Source organism: Plutella xylostella, chromosome 19 (genome assembly GCF_932276165.1).
Source record: "Plutella xylostella chromosome 19, ilPluXylo3.1, whole genome shotgun sequence".
Taxonomy (NCBI): Eukaryota; Metazoa; Arthropoda; class Insecta; order Lepidoptera; family Plutellidae; genus Plutella; species Plutella xylostella.
The window spans coordinates 5381684-5398832 of NC_063999.1; the positions used below are offsets into that span (position 1 = coordinate 5381684).

Below are 17149 nucleotides of genomic sequence, written 5' to 3' on the forward strand. Positions count from 1 at the left end.
GACCAGACAAATAAACCAAAAACAGTTGGTTCTTTTATCACAACTACACTTTCAGTCATAATTTTCAGCGGTACCTACTATTATGTACAGATAATCTGCTTGAATGAAGTCATGTACAGTAGGTACCAACAGCCATTGTTACCGTTTTAATTAAAAGACTAGGCAGAGATTGCTCGCTGAATCAAAGGTGAACGGCGCACGCCTCATGAAAGCTTTTATCTTTACGCGACAGCTTTCGCAATAAAATCCTTTTACGATGTTGCGTTGCGTGATATTGGGATGGAATCTTAGACATTCACTATTACGAGACTACTAACGCCTGAGACGTACGTTTCAAGGTCTTAGGTCTCAACAATCTCAACTATTCAAGGCTGGTCGGAATCGCTTAACCGACCAGGTTTAGGAGGTAGACCGAGGAATAAGTCGCCACTTGAAAGGCCTATGTCCAGCAATGATAAAGATAAAAGATAAAAGATAAAAAGTATTTATTCGCTGTCTAGCACCACACACCAAAAAATAATAATGAAGGTGGATATATAGGCTTATGATCTTGATCGTTATATAAATTCAAGAGGCGTTACCTTTCCCACCCATTTTCCTAACAAGAAAGCCGTCAAACTACATTCTCCTCAGAATAACCCTTATCATATTGTAATGTAATCTCAATACACATGTCTTCAATAAACGTCTCCATTAGATGCAAACATTTACATTCAGTCCACGCGCCCCGACATCCATGTAATACGCATTACGTGTTCGAAGTGAAATTATTTTAGCATACCTCTGTACCGTGACAGCATGCGAGGGGCTATATTTTGTTGTTATATTAAAATACAGGGTGTTAAAAAGAGGGTATAGTAAGCCGAAAAATTTAAACAAATGAATAAAAGTGACAGTTGGAGGGTACGCCATGTAAGAGGTACGAAAGCCTCCCCGAGTGATTGTCTCAATTTTAACTTGGAGTGCTTGAGAATGGGCTACCAGTGGGGTTATCACCACCGAACATTAGCAATTAACTATCCATGATGGGTCTGATAGATGTTTGATAGGCGAGCGACGCTGCTTATAGATTGTTATTTGCTAGTGAGTCAGTTTTTGTAAGGTAGCAGGAGTAAGTCTATCACAGGATTCGATACTACTCAAACATTTGGAAAAGGAACAGTATGGTCAACTGTCACTGTCAAAATTTAAGGAAAATTTTTTGATTCCAAAAGTGACATTTGATTGTGTAATTGATTTTCCATATATTTGTGTAGTTTCGAAAATAGTATCGAATCCTGTGATAGACGTACAGAGGCGCGAGCATTGGATTCGATACTATTTTCGAATCTACACGAAGGGTCACTTTTACCAAACGCTAAACGTATTTAAATCAAATTTTAAATACATTTTGTACTAACTGACAGACGTATAACAGGCTACTAAATACGTTTAGCGTTTGGTGAAATTCCACCTAACATATGGAAAAAACAAATGTCACTTTTGGGATTAACTTTGCCTTACATTTTGACAGTGACAGTTGACGATACGCAACGTTAACGGAGGTTCGAAACTTGTGCTCGCGACTCTTGTTTACCCTTTGTTACTACATGCAATCGATTTGTTACTGTTATATCCATGCCTGATTACAGTCTAGATTATTATCGTGAATGCAACCTACACATATCGGAGTATTAACAATACATATATCGTATAGACATAGTCAGCAAATCAAAGTTGACTGTTCAACATGCTTTCCTTAGTAAGCCTCCGTATACTGTTGCAAAAGTGGTATACCAAGCCGAAAGTAATAAAAAGTCATGACCATCAAAATTTATATAGACAAACGAAAATTTTAGTTATCATTTTATTACTTATTTTATTTTCGAGAATTTCCCAATGTCGTTGTATAAAATTTGTTCAGATTGTCACGCTGGCCCCACCGGTCACCCATTTTGGCTTAGTGTACCACTTTTGCGACATTCTGTATATCATCTCATCCTTATAATATACAAGTGCTGAATCCAACCGATATTTTTTTTTAATTAATACTTATTAAAAAAACAATAGTGGCTGAATATTGGTTCTTTGATTGATAGTAGCAGGTACTTAAGTAGTTACTCTTGATTTACGATGGTCACATCACAATGGCAATAATAGGAACTAACGAATGCACATTAATTCATACAATGGGCCCGTATTTAAGCAGACAATCCTCTAAAGATCAACTCTCGCAACTCACTGAGGTCTGCAATCCTCGGCCACAATGACTAGGTACGCTAGCATCTGCGTGTCTGAATCAGTGTTGAAATGGACATGAATAGGACTAATCCGTAGATCGCTTTACTTAAGCCTGTATCTGTGGCAAGATGTCTTTATCTCGGCGGCGATGCACGGATGGCAGATTAAGCCACCCTTTGAAAGTGGGGTGCTATTCTAGTGGACGTTCCAATTTGCTTAGTCAATACGCTTTTAGAGTTAGCCGCTATGAAAACATGGCTTCTAATTGATTCAGTCGTAGTCCGTATATATAATACGTTTACTGGTGTATTTTGTAGGGTTCCGTACCCTGCACAGTTCCGGCACAAACGGAACCCAATAAATGCTAAAACGCTCACTTTGTTATCCGTCCGTCTGTCCGTCTATCCGTGTAGGTATTAGATATTTTTATTTTGTTGGCAATTTGTCAATTATGCCTAGTTTCACCATAGTCTGTTAAATCATTAACACCCCTGTTACATTGTAATGTCATCAATTATCTGTCATCTCCATATTAAATTCTTGACAGATGAGTCAAAAGTCAACAACCAATCCCTTTTATGATCTAACAGAGTATGGTGAAACAGGTTCTTAGTCTCGGAATAGGTGAACTTAACTTACTGTACTGTTTCGTCTTGATTTGCAGAGCTGGGAGTATGGTTACTTATGCAACTGAAGTCTTTGTCACGGATTCTGTTATGGGATTAAGCTACAGACCGTTCACAGTTATTTTACCTTTAACATAAATTTAAACTAACTTTTTCAACTGTTATAAGAATGAAAGAGATAGAAGAGGTGAACATTTTTATAACATATTTTAATTTAGTTGAAACTATGTAGTAGTTTGTAAAATAACAATGTAAAAAATAATGCATTATTATTTTGTCGTTCGATATACCTATTTATAAATCGAAGTTATGATTAGGAAGACAAATCCAAAAGAGATGAAGATATCGAAATGTCAGTTAAAATAACTGTGAACGCCCGCCCTGTGCACGACTATTCACAGACAAGCTAACTACTTCAGTATTTCAGGGACTGTGTCTTGCGACTTGACTAATAAAATACGTAGGTACGTGTGATTTAGAGCTTTATCTAAGGATTTCACTTCCACCACCTTTGCAACACTTTCTATGATAATGTATAATAATATAATTATTTGTTGGATACATTTCTTATAAGTAGAAATAATGCTACTTTTTGAAGTCTGTGGTGATTTATAAAGAAAAACCGGTCAAGTATGAAGTGTTCACTAGACCTACCGTACAACATCTCGATAACAAAATAAAACAGGCCACGATCGCTTTTTGGCAGTGTAAGCGAATGTTAGGAAAAACCTGGGGCCTTAAACCAAAATTAACATTATGGCTGTACAAAGCTGTCATACGACCTACCATAACTTACGGTTCTGTAGTCTGGAGGCCCAGAACAGAACTTAGCTCAGTAAAAAACAAGCTGCAAAAGCTACAAAGGCTTGCATGTGTAGCCATCACAGGATGCATGAAATCAACACCCACGGCCGCACTCGAGGTACTTCTCGACCTTCCACCATTACATCTCGTGGTGAAACAGGAAGCAGCTGCCGCCGCTTTTAGACTAAGAGCAGCTGGCCTGTGGGCAAATAACTCAACAGCGTCACACACATCCATTATGTTGGAAGCCATAAAACATCAACCAATGATGGCAGCGATTGGTGATCGAATACCGCTTATCCATATATTTAATAGGCACTACAACATTCAATTGCATGAAGAACCAAGAGATCAGTCCAGTATATATGAACTGAGAATATACACTGATGGATCCAAAAAAACGTCAGGTACGGGTGCTGGTGTTCACTCGGATGACCTAAACATTCATTTTTCACTGGCACTAGGCAAATACAACACAATCTTTCAGGCTGAATGTGTTGCTATTACACGGGCCGCTAACGCAGTCAAATCTAGAAAGGTTACGAACCAACGTATTCGTATCCTATCTGATAGTGCTGCAGTTCTGCTAGCTTTGTCTAGCAAAACTATAACTTCGGGGCTAGTACTAGAGTGTCACTCAGCTCTAGAATCGCTTGCCTCACAAAACAATACCATAACCCTCCAGTGGATAAAAGGGCACAGCGGGTCGCTGGGGAACGACGCTGCTGATGAACTTGCACGAAAGGGATCTGACACTGCACCAATAGGCCCAGAGCCGATAGTACCGATCCCTTTCAACCAAATTCGCTCTTGGTTGCGTTCCCGGACGACAGAATGCCACACCAATCTCTGGAGTAACAGTGCCGAGTGCAAACAAACAAAAGCTTTTGTACCACTAATTAATACTAAACTAACACGCAAATTATTATGCTTGGACAGAGCAAACTTACGTGTCGTGATAAGTACCATAACAGGCCACTGCCGGTTAAATAAACACCTATATCGCATGAAAATCTCCACCACTCCTCTTTGCAGAAGTTGCATGGAGGAAAATGAAACAGCTTCCCATGTCTTGTTACATTGCAAAGGCGTGGAGTCACTACGATCAAAAATCCTCGGATCTCCGGGGTCCCTCCGGGAAGTCATGAGCAACCTAGGTCGTCTACTGGCTTTCTGGCGTGAGCTTGGGTGGCTTAATAGCTAGTCACCCCATAGGTATTTCACGCATAATGGCCCACCTTGGAGGCTAAATGCGGAAAATCAGCTCGCCATGATAGATAGATAGATAGACCTACCGAAAGTACTTACTTACTTTTTCAATTTGATTACGTAAAGTCGATGTGGCTTTTTTATCATATACTTACTATTAAATTAGCTCCAAATAGTATAAGTATGTTACTGCTATACCATTCGATACCGAGAGGAGCTAAAACCTTCTACAATTGAGCGGATGGCAATTCCCAACAAAATTCAATTTCAACTTAAGGTGTTGAGCAATGGGCGTCTTCCTCTTTTGAGTATCTCTCAATATATCGAGTTCACAGTTCGTTGGTTATCGGAAATGAATGTCGGAAGTGGATTTCTTCGGTGAAAGTTGAAAATTGGTCCAAGTTGCTGAAAGTTTTATGGAGCTTGAAAAGTTTTCGCTCACTGTTTATCTTTATCGCAATGTGAAATAGTATACTAACTAGGTATTTACTTTGTCCGCGACGGTATCCGCTGGATCTTATAATAATATAATAAAGCAATCAAAAAGCATTATTATGTAAATTAAGTAAGTAATATTTAAAGTTAATGGGATACTTTTAAAAATATAACCTAGGGTCAAAGTGACCTATATGGTAACTTTTATGAAGAAGAACTTGTTCAACAGTGTTTATTGAATACTGTACTGATTTTAACTAAGATTTTATACGCCAGGCCATGTAAGGAATCCCACCTGTTGCCATGACGACGAAGATAGCGCCTAATAAAAAAAAACTATCTCTACAATACCGATTCAAAGCTACAAAAATAATTCTTATTCGTTTTTACAATTAAGTAGGTACATTATATTGGACCTCTCATCTACAGGATGTCGCAAAAAGAATAAGAACGACGACACGACTAATGCAGTGCGGAAACTACCGCCTCGAATGTCACAAGAGCAATTCCGAACAAAAAAGCTACCTCTATAGTGAGACTAGTGAGAGCATTTCTTTGTCTTTGTATCTGAGATTAATGATCGAGGGGGAATTGTGGCGAGCGTGCGGCCCAATCCGATAAGATCTCGGACTCTAGTTTAAGAGGTCGTGGGTTCGAATCCCATTCTGTAACAATTTCATTTAGTTTAGGGTACGTAGGTACTAAGTACAAAGTTTACAAGTGAGATTAGATTAGTATTAAAAAGATATTATAGTAGAAGTACAAAGACAAAAAAATATTTTTTTACGTATACGATACTTTGGGAAACAGGATGCAGAAACGATAAATGCATCTCTATTCCGTAATAACAATAAAAAACTTATTTTTTGTTAATTTAACAACAAGAAACATTTAAAAAAAATATTTAGGAAACTTACTTAGTTACTTACTTTGTTTTTTTTTTAAAAGTAGTAAGTACGTTAACTTATAAGAAAGCTTATACTTTACCAGGAAAAATATTAAACAAGATTAATTATTTCAGTCTTGCTCCATTAATTCCACGATTGTACTCCTTTTACGTGTCAACAATCCACTAGCGGGCTGACTATTTTTGATTGTAGATACTAACTTAGCAGAAAAAAAAAATAATGTTACAATTATTTAAGGTGCTGATAAATATTATCTTCTTCAAGCCGGTCTGTGTGAACGGACCCTTAGACTTCCTTGAATGCTAGCTAGTATGTAAATAGGTAAAATATGATTATTGTGTACTATCCTCTATATTAAGATGGTAGATAATAGGAAGATATCTTCAACAAAATCAATCCATACACCGAAAATTCATGCTCGGGTCATATCAAAATTGGGCCCACATTTTGTATCATATCCCTGTATCAGACCTCTGCAGCTCTGTTGCTTAGATCCGGTGCTTATCATGATCGCTAGTTTTGCCGCAAAATAAACCAATAAATATTACGTCAAACGGGAATGATGTTGGACTTAGCTTTTTTGATCTGTAAAACAATTAGGACGAGAGGTTTCACCCAAGTTTATTTTTCAGAACATAGGTATGATGAAAAAATGTCCAATAAAATTCATACCCTATTTTTACCCCTTTTACCCTTGAGGGTGGAATTTTTTTTTTGAAATGAAAGTGGTGCCACGCCTGAAAGAATTAAGATCAAAATCGGTCCATAACTTTACTATACTCTGTGAGTTCTGACTAGCGAGAGCAAAGCATACAGATAAATTGAAAACATCCTCCTTTTTGAAATCGTTTAAATCGACCTTTACATGCACCAAAAAATTGGTTAGTCGTAAACCGTTCGTATGTAGGTACCTATAATATTATTTCAAAGAGTATATTTATTTTAAACCTTCTGCTTTTATTCTCTGCATTGAACTGTAGTCGATCGAGTGATGGATTTACAGCAGTGGATTATATTGTCAGTTCAATGACGCATTGTGTTTCAGCCCGGATACAAAAGAGGTTTATTGCTTTCTCTGTACGCAATGAAACACCAAAGAGTTTTAATGTTTAGCGGTGAAAAGAGGAATCCTCTTTGGAATTGGAATGTCTTTTGTACTATCCATCTGTGGTCATTGTAGTCTGTACATCAAGGCGGTAATAAAATAACAAATTATCTGTTCTTTATTTTAAATGTAGGTAGGTACGGGTACGTATCGTATGCAGATTTATAAGCAACTAGATTTACTCTATGAAAAAACCCAAAAAAAACTATCTACGTTTTTTATGTTAATTTTAATGGTGACATTCTGGTTCATGAAGCTTTCAGGAATAAACGTCTACTTAACTATAAAAGTTGTAACTCCACTTTGGTGGTGTCCTACATTAGCCCATAGATTATGGTTCTTCGACATATGTAATATACATACATATATGTATACCTAATGTGATGTGTCCATCACAATACATGTTTGTCATAAAAACCCTAATAACATCCACAGCTGAAAAATAAATTATGTACTAATCACCTCACGCACCATTCCATTCAACAACAAAAGCAGCACCTTTTACAAGGAAGAGTCAAAACGTTATCATAAAGCATGAAATACAATAAAAAGAAGAACGGTAGAAATCTCATTTTCATTTTTACGAAGTCAGAAACGGTAATAATCAAATGAATTCACGGCAAATGAATTTGGTACTGGGCGTTCACTTAGAGCTTGTCTCAATATACCTGATACCTACTTGATAAAATTCATCTTGGAAATTTCCTAGCTGCAATGAAATGTAAATGTGTACACATTGTTTGTATTTTAAATAGTTTTTTCATAGAATTGTTCAATTATATCATTTGTCACTGTCCTCTGAATCGCCACAGGAAAGCATTTTAAGGCTGTCACTAAAGCTGGAAGAAAATCAGAATCTGTCAAATCTAGTGAGGGGGGGTTGAGGTATGCGGGGCGTTCTACGGACAATGACATGAAATTTTAACATAGTACTCGAAAACATAAAAGTGAAGACATGCCACTTTGTTAAAAATATACTAAGTAAGTAATATTGTTTTGTGATACGAAAATATTTATTTTTATTTGAAAGTATTTTTAATATTTAATAATTAATTATATATAAAGTCGTACCCGTGCCGATATTTATACAGGTTGTTGCAAAAAGGGTTTAATACTATGCCGAAACCTACGTGTGCAGCATGTTATTGATGTTATTTCTAAGCCAGGAAATGAAATCAGAATGTAAAAAAATCGCGAAAATATTATCAGAGTTTAATAGTTTAGGGTGTTGTATTAAACTCTGCCCCCGTGTAATAAAAAAAGTATGGTTAGCCGAAAGGGCGTTACTCAGGCGTCACTCTGAAAAACTTTTATCCTACGTAATTTTTTATATTCATGAAAAAAACGCTTCTTCTTATAATTTTTTTTTGGTCACGTGACCTTTTCGTTAGACGACCTGTTTTTTTTTGGTGTTTCAAAAGCAGAACAGTAGTTTGCAGAACTCTGCATATACAGGGTGTCACAAAAGGTTACGTAGCTGGCAAAGGGATATGGGGAGGTCACCAGAAAAATAATAACATGTAAGTACCCCCGCAAGGGAGTACATTAGTACAAGGCGAGAGTGTGTATTTTTTTTTTAAGTACTTATGTGTATTTGGGATATGATAGAAATAATATTTTTGTTTCTTAAAAACCAAAAAATTTACACCTTGCTGCGCTCTTTTGCTCACTGTAAGTACACCTACAAATATTGCTGTATTAAAAAAAACGGTTTTGTTATAACGATTATAAAAAAAAAGTTATTTTCATGTCAAGGAGTCATTTACCTAATTACGATTTCACTCAACAGCAGGTGAACTGAAAAAATAAGTTCTAGTTCTATCATCACTTTAGATCGCAAACATTGTAACTCCACTTTTCTCGGCGAAAAGTACTCTTTGGTGTCAATAGAAACGTTTTTTGAATTCACATGTTTTCCTCTTTATTCGAAAAAAAAAAACTGTATTCCGCATTTTACCATTTGTTTTCCTCTAAACCCCAAACCGTGATTTTTAAACAAGAAAACTTAGTAATTATACCCTTTATTCTCATATACAACGTGCGATGTAGGCGAACGTGAACGAAAACTATGCAATAAGCCTTTGTTTTTATTACTACTTTAGTAAATTACAATAACATACTCAACAATGTTAATTTTTTTTTGCAATGTTATGTTGTTAAATTAAGATCTAATATTTTATTAACATGAAGTTACTTTCAACTTTTTTTTGCATCTATGCGTCGAATCACAGCATGACGGCTGCTGCAGCTTCCTGCTGTCCTGTCCTCCAACCAATCCCACCAGTACTGCAGGTTGCGTCGAATACGAGCCATTCTCTTCGACTTGACAAGACAGGTGCTCCCGGAAGGATCATAGATCGCACGGAACCCGTACCGTATAGAGGCAACGGACTCCTTTGCAACAGCCCCCCAGATTCGGAAGAAGCCCATGCACTGCATGGCGAGCACAGCTGCAGCAATTTTTTCGTAATGAATCATTGGGATGTCATCCCCGAAGGAGGCTCTCAGCCTACCTCACGACCTGTGTGACATTAGAAAAATGCACTGTGCTAACGCCGTTTGCGAGCTTGATTTGCAGGACCGCGTTGTATGCCAAGTTCCACAGCAGAGGGGTCCAAGACCTACCGCTGTGGAACTCCGCAACTGAACTTCTTCAGTGAAAACAAACCCTCTCTTTTCGCATCCTTAATGTACTTGTTAGACACGTATGACCTCTGTCAATTTTCTGCAGATAAGAAGACAAGTGATGGTATACAAGAGCCGCCCTAAAGGTTCGCCCTCTAGGGGATAGAGTTGAACGCGGTTACTATTTTTAAGCAAACAGCCAGCGCAACAACTCGCCCGTGGTTCTTATCCTGCTCCGACAGTGAACGAACGCAAAGTATTGTACCCACTATTCGAATCCGCATTTCGGATGCCAAACTGACTGTCCGAAAGGTCGAAACCGTACCACCACAGAGGTATGACTCGTTCGAAGAGCTTATCAGGCTCTTACAGCAATCAGATGTGTCGGTACACTGAAAGATAATCTACAGGCCTGCTTTATTTATTTAGGAGCACTAATGGCCTCCTTTCAGTCATTGAGTCACTGGCACTCAGGCTGCGGTTAAACAGGAAGATAGACTGTCTAAACAAATCATTTTTAGGCTAGTTAAAAAAAACTTTAGGTGGGTAGTATGCCAACTAGAACTACAAATAAAACAGTATTTTTGTCTCCTCTAAAATTTGGTCACGAGGAGTTACGATGATTACGATCTAAGGTGACGCTGACGATATTTTATACAAGGTATTGAAAAAAGGGTATAAAGCTTAGCCAAAAGTGGATTTAGGTGCCATTCTGATCCACTTTTTTTCTACAATTTTGAAAATTCACGTAACAAAACCTTTTACATAGAAACTTATTCGATCACGTGACTTTTTACTATAGAGACCGAATTTATTTTTCGAGAATTTCCAAAACTTGGAGAACAAAAGTTGTTCAGAATAACCCCTGAGTCAAACCCTTTCGGCACAGTATACCCTTTTTGCAACATCCTGTATAGGTAATATCAGGTTTATAAAAGACCTGGGCCTGTAGAGTGAGACTCGGCATGGGGAGTCATAATTTATAGATCTTTTAGGTTGCAGTGGCGAACGGGCACTGGTAGCCCTGCCCTTTTCTATAACTATAACTATAAGTAATTTTATGGCAATTTAAAAATGGTATAACATTTATCTATTTGAAAAAATCATTAAAAATATACATTACCTATCACCCTAATTTAAAAAAAAAATTCAGCCCTTACTTTAAACTTATAACACCCCTCTATTTCCTTCAGGGGTTAAAAAACCTGTGTATTTAATATTTTCTTATGAGTTTTTTTTTTAAAACTAGGCTCTTACATAGTTGTACATAATATTATGCGGTATTTTATTCCACTTGTAACGCATAAAATTCATAGCTACAGTAAACATTTCATTTTTTTCATGGCGAGATACAGTCGCACTTAACCGCTTTTTTGCAAAGCTTGTTAAATAGATTTAAAAAATTATGTAAATTTTAGATCTTCAATTTTTAAAAATACTTACTTATTTTTAACAACCTGTAGTGTACAGACTGCCACATCTTAAAATATATATATTTTTAATTAACTACGGTTTTTGGTTTCAAATAAAACAAATTATGAACTTACTTTTCAACACCCTGTATATTGTGTAGCTTACCTACCATACACAACCGTTAAAATAAAATAAATTACCCCTCAGAATATAAACAGGCTCGCGCTTTGGCATACTGCATTGACCGTATAGTTCTTATTCGGAGAATCTAATAAGTGTCATTATGTGCAATGTTTACCTTTATCTATGCATCTGTAACTCTATAGTAAAAAATGTAAACAAATCGAAAAGGCGAAATGTTTTCTAAGAATTTTCGGCTTTTCTGCATCTAAAATGATTAGAAAATTAACTTTCCATAGCAAATGCATATGTATTATAATACTTGTAGTCATAATTTGTTGATTTAATCAGTTTTTGTGAAATATTTGATAAAAAATAAAATGGCGTGGGTATCGCTCCTAACAGGCCGCCACCAGGGCGAAGACTGAAGAAATCTGAAATCTGTCACGGTGTCATCATTTTTAAACCGGAATTTATTAGTTTTTTGCAAAAAAAGTTGACTTCTGGTCCATTAAATCCAACTCTTTAAGGTAACTTTGTTAAGAATTTAATTACCTACACATACATATAAGATTCCATGAAAATGGGCCCTCTGATTTCGAGGGTTTTTTCATAATAAGTCAAAAAATGGCAAAAGACATGGTGTGTTTGCAATTTTTTTTAACATACTTATTATAATCCTGCACCAATTTATAAGCAACTAACATGTTCAGTATACCCTCTGCTACAAAATATATTTTTATCAATGTGATAGAAGCCACCGTTTTTCCAATCTAATCAAGTATATCAAGCCGACTTTAGCATTTTAGCTTTAGGGATCCCCTTAAGAAGAAAGGGTTAAATATATTTGAAAACAACTTATCCATAAACTTCTGTTTATTAGGGTACAATATTTCCGAGCCCTTATTTTATTAAGTATACTTTTTTTAATGTAGGTAGCTAGTAGTAAAGATTAAGTAGTGTACATATTGTAGGTATATAATAGTTTATGATATCTATTATAATATATAAATAAAACATACATAATGAATAAAACTTTCATCCCACTCTTCCATACACAATATATTTTCTTGTAGGTGCTTAATATATTCGGGGGCAATCACAGAGTGAACATGTTGTAATAGGAATTCACTGTAGCGTTATGTTATCTTTTGTGACCCAACAAATTTAAATTGAACCTTCGAGATATGAATATAAGCCACTCCGTCAATTTGATTTGTTTGGTAATTTTCTCAGTTGATTGTTTTGTATAAAACATGTTTGTTATGACTCGTCACGTACCTACCTACCTATTCGTATTGTTTTATTTTATGACTTTTATGATGCATTATAAAGCTTATAAATTATAATTGAGTTTTCCTGTATAAAGCAGGATGCAAAGGACCTAGTGGGAGTTTTTATCACTGCTCCGTTCGAGCAGAGAAAAGTGAAAGCTAAATTTACCGCTAGACGACTACTCTCCCACGCCATACAATTTCAGATAAAGATAGAGAAACGTTTATTTGACACTCTTTCACCGGTCAGAAATTCAGGAGACAATATACCTAAGTAACTAATACAAAACAAAGAGTACACTGAACTGAGTGAACTTTTCATTACATTTATTTTTCTCTGCTCGAAGCGTGTAAAAGCTGCACTCAGCTTGCAGAGCCCCTCCCTACGAACAAGTCCGATTTGCAATTGTTCTGTTTTTAACAGCATTCAGAAAATCAGATATGATCACACACGCGGGATTGCCCGCACGCCTTCATACAGATATTCATTCATGTAACGCATTGCAATATGCACGAGAGACGCAAGAAAATTACGAGCCATCCCGCGTGCTTGTAGAAATCCGCATGCTGTTAAAAATAGCCACGGCCGTTGCTATAACAACTGACGGTGGTGCAGACAGAGTTACAGATATACGTACAGACACAAGTTCAATAGTTTAAAATGTACACTTGAATCATTTTTATTAGAATTCTGCTGCCAAAGCAGTAAAAATGGCAATAAAATATCAAAATATTTTTCGCACTCAGCAGTTAAGCCACGTCATGAGATATTTCGCTTTAACATAAATAAAACTATTCTGGTTCGTTCTTCAACTGTTCTGGTCTAAATATAAAAAAAAATAGGCGGTCTACGCTACGCCATGTTGAAACTTAAATCTCATGAATACCACATTTACTTAATAGCAGGTCATTTTAGTACTTTCAAAAACAGATTTTTACTTTTCGTTTTTAATAACTGCCAGTAATCCTAGAGAATCCTAATATTGAAATGAGTTCTCAAGTGTTAATTTGATGCAGAACATTGAATACCAACGAAAATTCATCAAATAGTCCATTAATAATTTTCCATTTTCACTAACTGTAAATCAAAGGGGTTAATAACATTAGGCCCTTTCTTTTCTAAGGCACTTCTGTCGGATAAAAGGGTTTGAAATTGAATTCGGTCTTCAACGAAGTTATAGAAAAATATGTGACAATGACGTCTTGATTGGTGTAGAGTTTTTCAATACGTTTTATAATATATTTACAATAAGCTTCATTATATTTTAATATACCTATATGTGAAACCCTAAAAGTCTTGCAGTAACATTTTTCTTGATTTTTATACTTTAAAGTTATATTTTTAAGTATTCTTATTTCAAATCGCTACAATGCATTGTGTTCACAAAACAATGCCTTTCTATTTTCTCTCATAATAACCGAATTTTCGATAGACATGGTTTCTTTTTTTAGTTCTAAACCTGTTCTAGACACACCTAATAAAAAAGCTGGTAAAAACTAATTTGTCTAAGGCCAAGGAGGCCGGCGATAATTCACGTGGCGTGCCACGGAACTTCTTACAGACACGTAAAGATTTCACGAAACAAAACATTCATTGTGATAAATTTGTCTTTACAAATTACACCTGGAACTCTCTTTAACATTTTCTCGTTATCTCTAAACATAGTTAATTATGGGGTTTTTAAATCTATTTACCTAAAGTTTTAAACTATTAACTAAGCCATAATAATATTAATGATTAACACAGTCATATGGTTGGCATACTGTACTGTACTTACCCCTCTTTTAAAAATACGCTATTACCGAAAAAAATTTAAAGGATTTGGCAGAACATTGTAATAATATGACAGTGCTAAACATACAGTTTAGACATAAATTAATCTTTCTTACGTAAATTGGCTACTTTTTTGAACCTGTATCGTAGACTTATTTAGGTATCTATTCAAATTTATGTTCTCAGGAGATTGCTTTCCAATTTAATGCTTCAGAAAAGCTGCTTTATGGCAAGTCATAATTATTTAAGGAAAAGTGCTTCAAAATCACGAAAATGAGTACGTCGTAAGCCGATTGACCTAATTTAAGCCAATAATTATAATTGCTTCCTACCTTGGTTGAAGTATTGAATATATATAATTTAAATATGGTTTAAGTACACTCATGGAATACGCATATTCTTGGGCAGAAAATAATCAAAATCGAATGACGAAGTACAAATTAAGCAATAAAAACTGATTTGAATTCAGGAATGTGTAATGCTTTTATTTTGTAACTTGAATTACATTAAAAACGAAATAAAGATATCTACAGAGTAAAATAATAAAGATCATCTTCACGTTTTGTCTGAAAAAGTTTCACATTCAGCCGCCGCGGCGTCCTAACATCAAACCTATTTATACACGATACTGTATAACACGAAGCCACAATTTCTTTTCTATTGTCAGTAACTGTAAACAAGAAAAAGTACTCTCACATAATATATCGCACCTCGGAGCGAGTAATCCCCCGGCTTCTTCTGACAGTCGTTCGGTGCGATTTGTCAGCTCCAAACTCATTCTCTCTGTCTTAGCGAAACACATTCTCACTCCACATAATATATACCTACTGTATAATACCTAAAGATTCACATATCCCTTTAACACAAGTTGACACTCAAGTGAAATGAAAATCTCGCTTGTACATATAAAAATGAATTCCTTTTTATGTGCTTTTATTCGCCGCATATTGTAGAACGTGTATGAAAAAGGAAAAAAAACAGTACGTATTAGTCTAAAAGTTTATTCAAATTTCAAAAGGCGACTGCTAAAATATTCTGTGAAACTGAACTGCAATTCTGCCCTGAATAAACGAAACGAACGAAAGCACCTGTTTTTTAACTCAATTCAAACATAAATTGTATAATGGAACGTATGCACACAATTTGGATATGATATCAAATGTAATTTGTCCTCTACGGAAGGTGCAAGTCAACAACACGCAGGGTCACGTAATGCAAACAGATGCACACTGATAACGCAAACCATTATCAATATAAAAACAGTTCTAATCAAAGTCTTTTTTGTTTCAGAATGTTGCAACCGGAGGAAAAAAAGGTGGCTGCATGAACGATACGCAAATAGTTCTCGCTGAGGCTCCCGGTGTTTGCTCGGTGAAATCTTATCGTGCACTTGATAAGTTAAAACACAAGCCCAGAGCAAACAGACGTTATCATGTTAGCAGAATTCTTGCAGACGCGAAGATACACCGCTAAGTCTGTCGCGCCGCGCCGGAGTGCCCTCTCGGATTCCACGCTCCAAACTTGAGCCCGCAGTAACTCATTAGAGGTGCCTAAATTACAACTAGTGACTCTCACAGTTGTATAATGTGACAGTGACAGTGTTACGAAACAAATGAAGGTTGCGAAGTGATAGACGGGTGAAGAAGGGTTTAGGGTTGTCACAGACTCGTTAAATCGGCAAGCTGGAGGACCTGGACACTTTGAAGAACGCAGAGAGCGTGTTCGAGAACACGAGCGCGAAGGCGGAGGAGTGCCTGGCGCGGCATGGCAACGCGTCGCTCGGGGCGCACTGCCCCGCCTACTACGACGGGCTGCTGTGCTGGGAGCCCACGCCGTGGAACACGCTCGCCGTGCAGAAGTGCTTCAGCGTCTTCAATGGCGTCCAGTATGATGATACACGTGAGTTGCTTTTGTTTTTTTAGTCACACATAAGGGTCTCAGCAGATATAAGCGTAACGTAAAATGATCTCCTTTCTTTCTTCTGTAAATCAAGTGTTCACGAGCTCGCGTTCTACTGGTTGACAGAAGAAAAATAGGCGATCTGTGTACGTTTTTACGCTTATATGAGCGGTATCCTTTATTTATACACTCACGAGCAATGAAAAAGTTCAAGTGACATATAGAACGGCAATGGCAGGTGGAACTATTTCGTTGCTCCCGAGTATAATTTAATTGTTTATCTTACTTTTTACGAACATACTTATAAAGTATTTAAAGCTACCAGCTATCCGATGTAATTTTAATAACATTCTGTGTCTTGCGAATGAATAAGTCAAGGTGTGGAATTAGCCTTGTGGGTAGACTTTGCACATCTTCATTCCAGATAATTTATGGCTTTATTAGATTGTAGGTAGCTCGAGTAGAGCTAATTTATGTACATATTATAATAATACAACTATCTTCTCATGGCGAGCTTCGTCAGAAAAGTGGTTTCCCGTGGAAATTCTGGGGGTGAAAAGTAGCCTAATAGCCCTCAGGGGTCAAAACAAGACATATACAAATCAAACCTTTCTTTAAAAATAACATACATTAGTGAAGAAAATTTACATCGTATAAGTTACATTATCACCAAACAATAATCGCTTATTTACTTCATTACCGCAAGTCAGAAATTATGAATATTTGTTGATAAAAAA

The 17149-nt window shown here is 36.4% G+C and overlaps 1 protein-coding gene across 5 annotated transcripts in view; it reads left to right on the plus strand.

Moving 5' to 3' along the window:
• LOC105390333 (diuretic hormone receptor) overlaps positions 1 to 17149 on the plus strand; it is a 111864-nt gene that overhangs the window by 67144 nt on the left and 27571 nt on the right. For all 5 annotated transcript variants that reach the window (XM_048627642.1, XM_048627640.1, XM_048627644.1 and 2 more), the window contains exon 3: positions 15804 to 16412. The gene's annotated coding sequence lies outside the window, so the exon portion shown is untranslated. The remainder of the gene's footprint in view (positions 1 to 15803; positions 16413 to 17149) is intronic.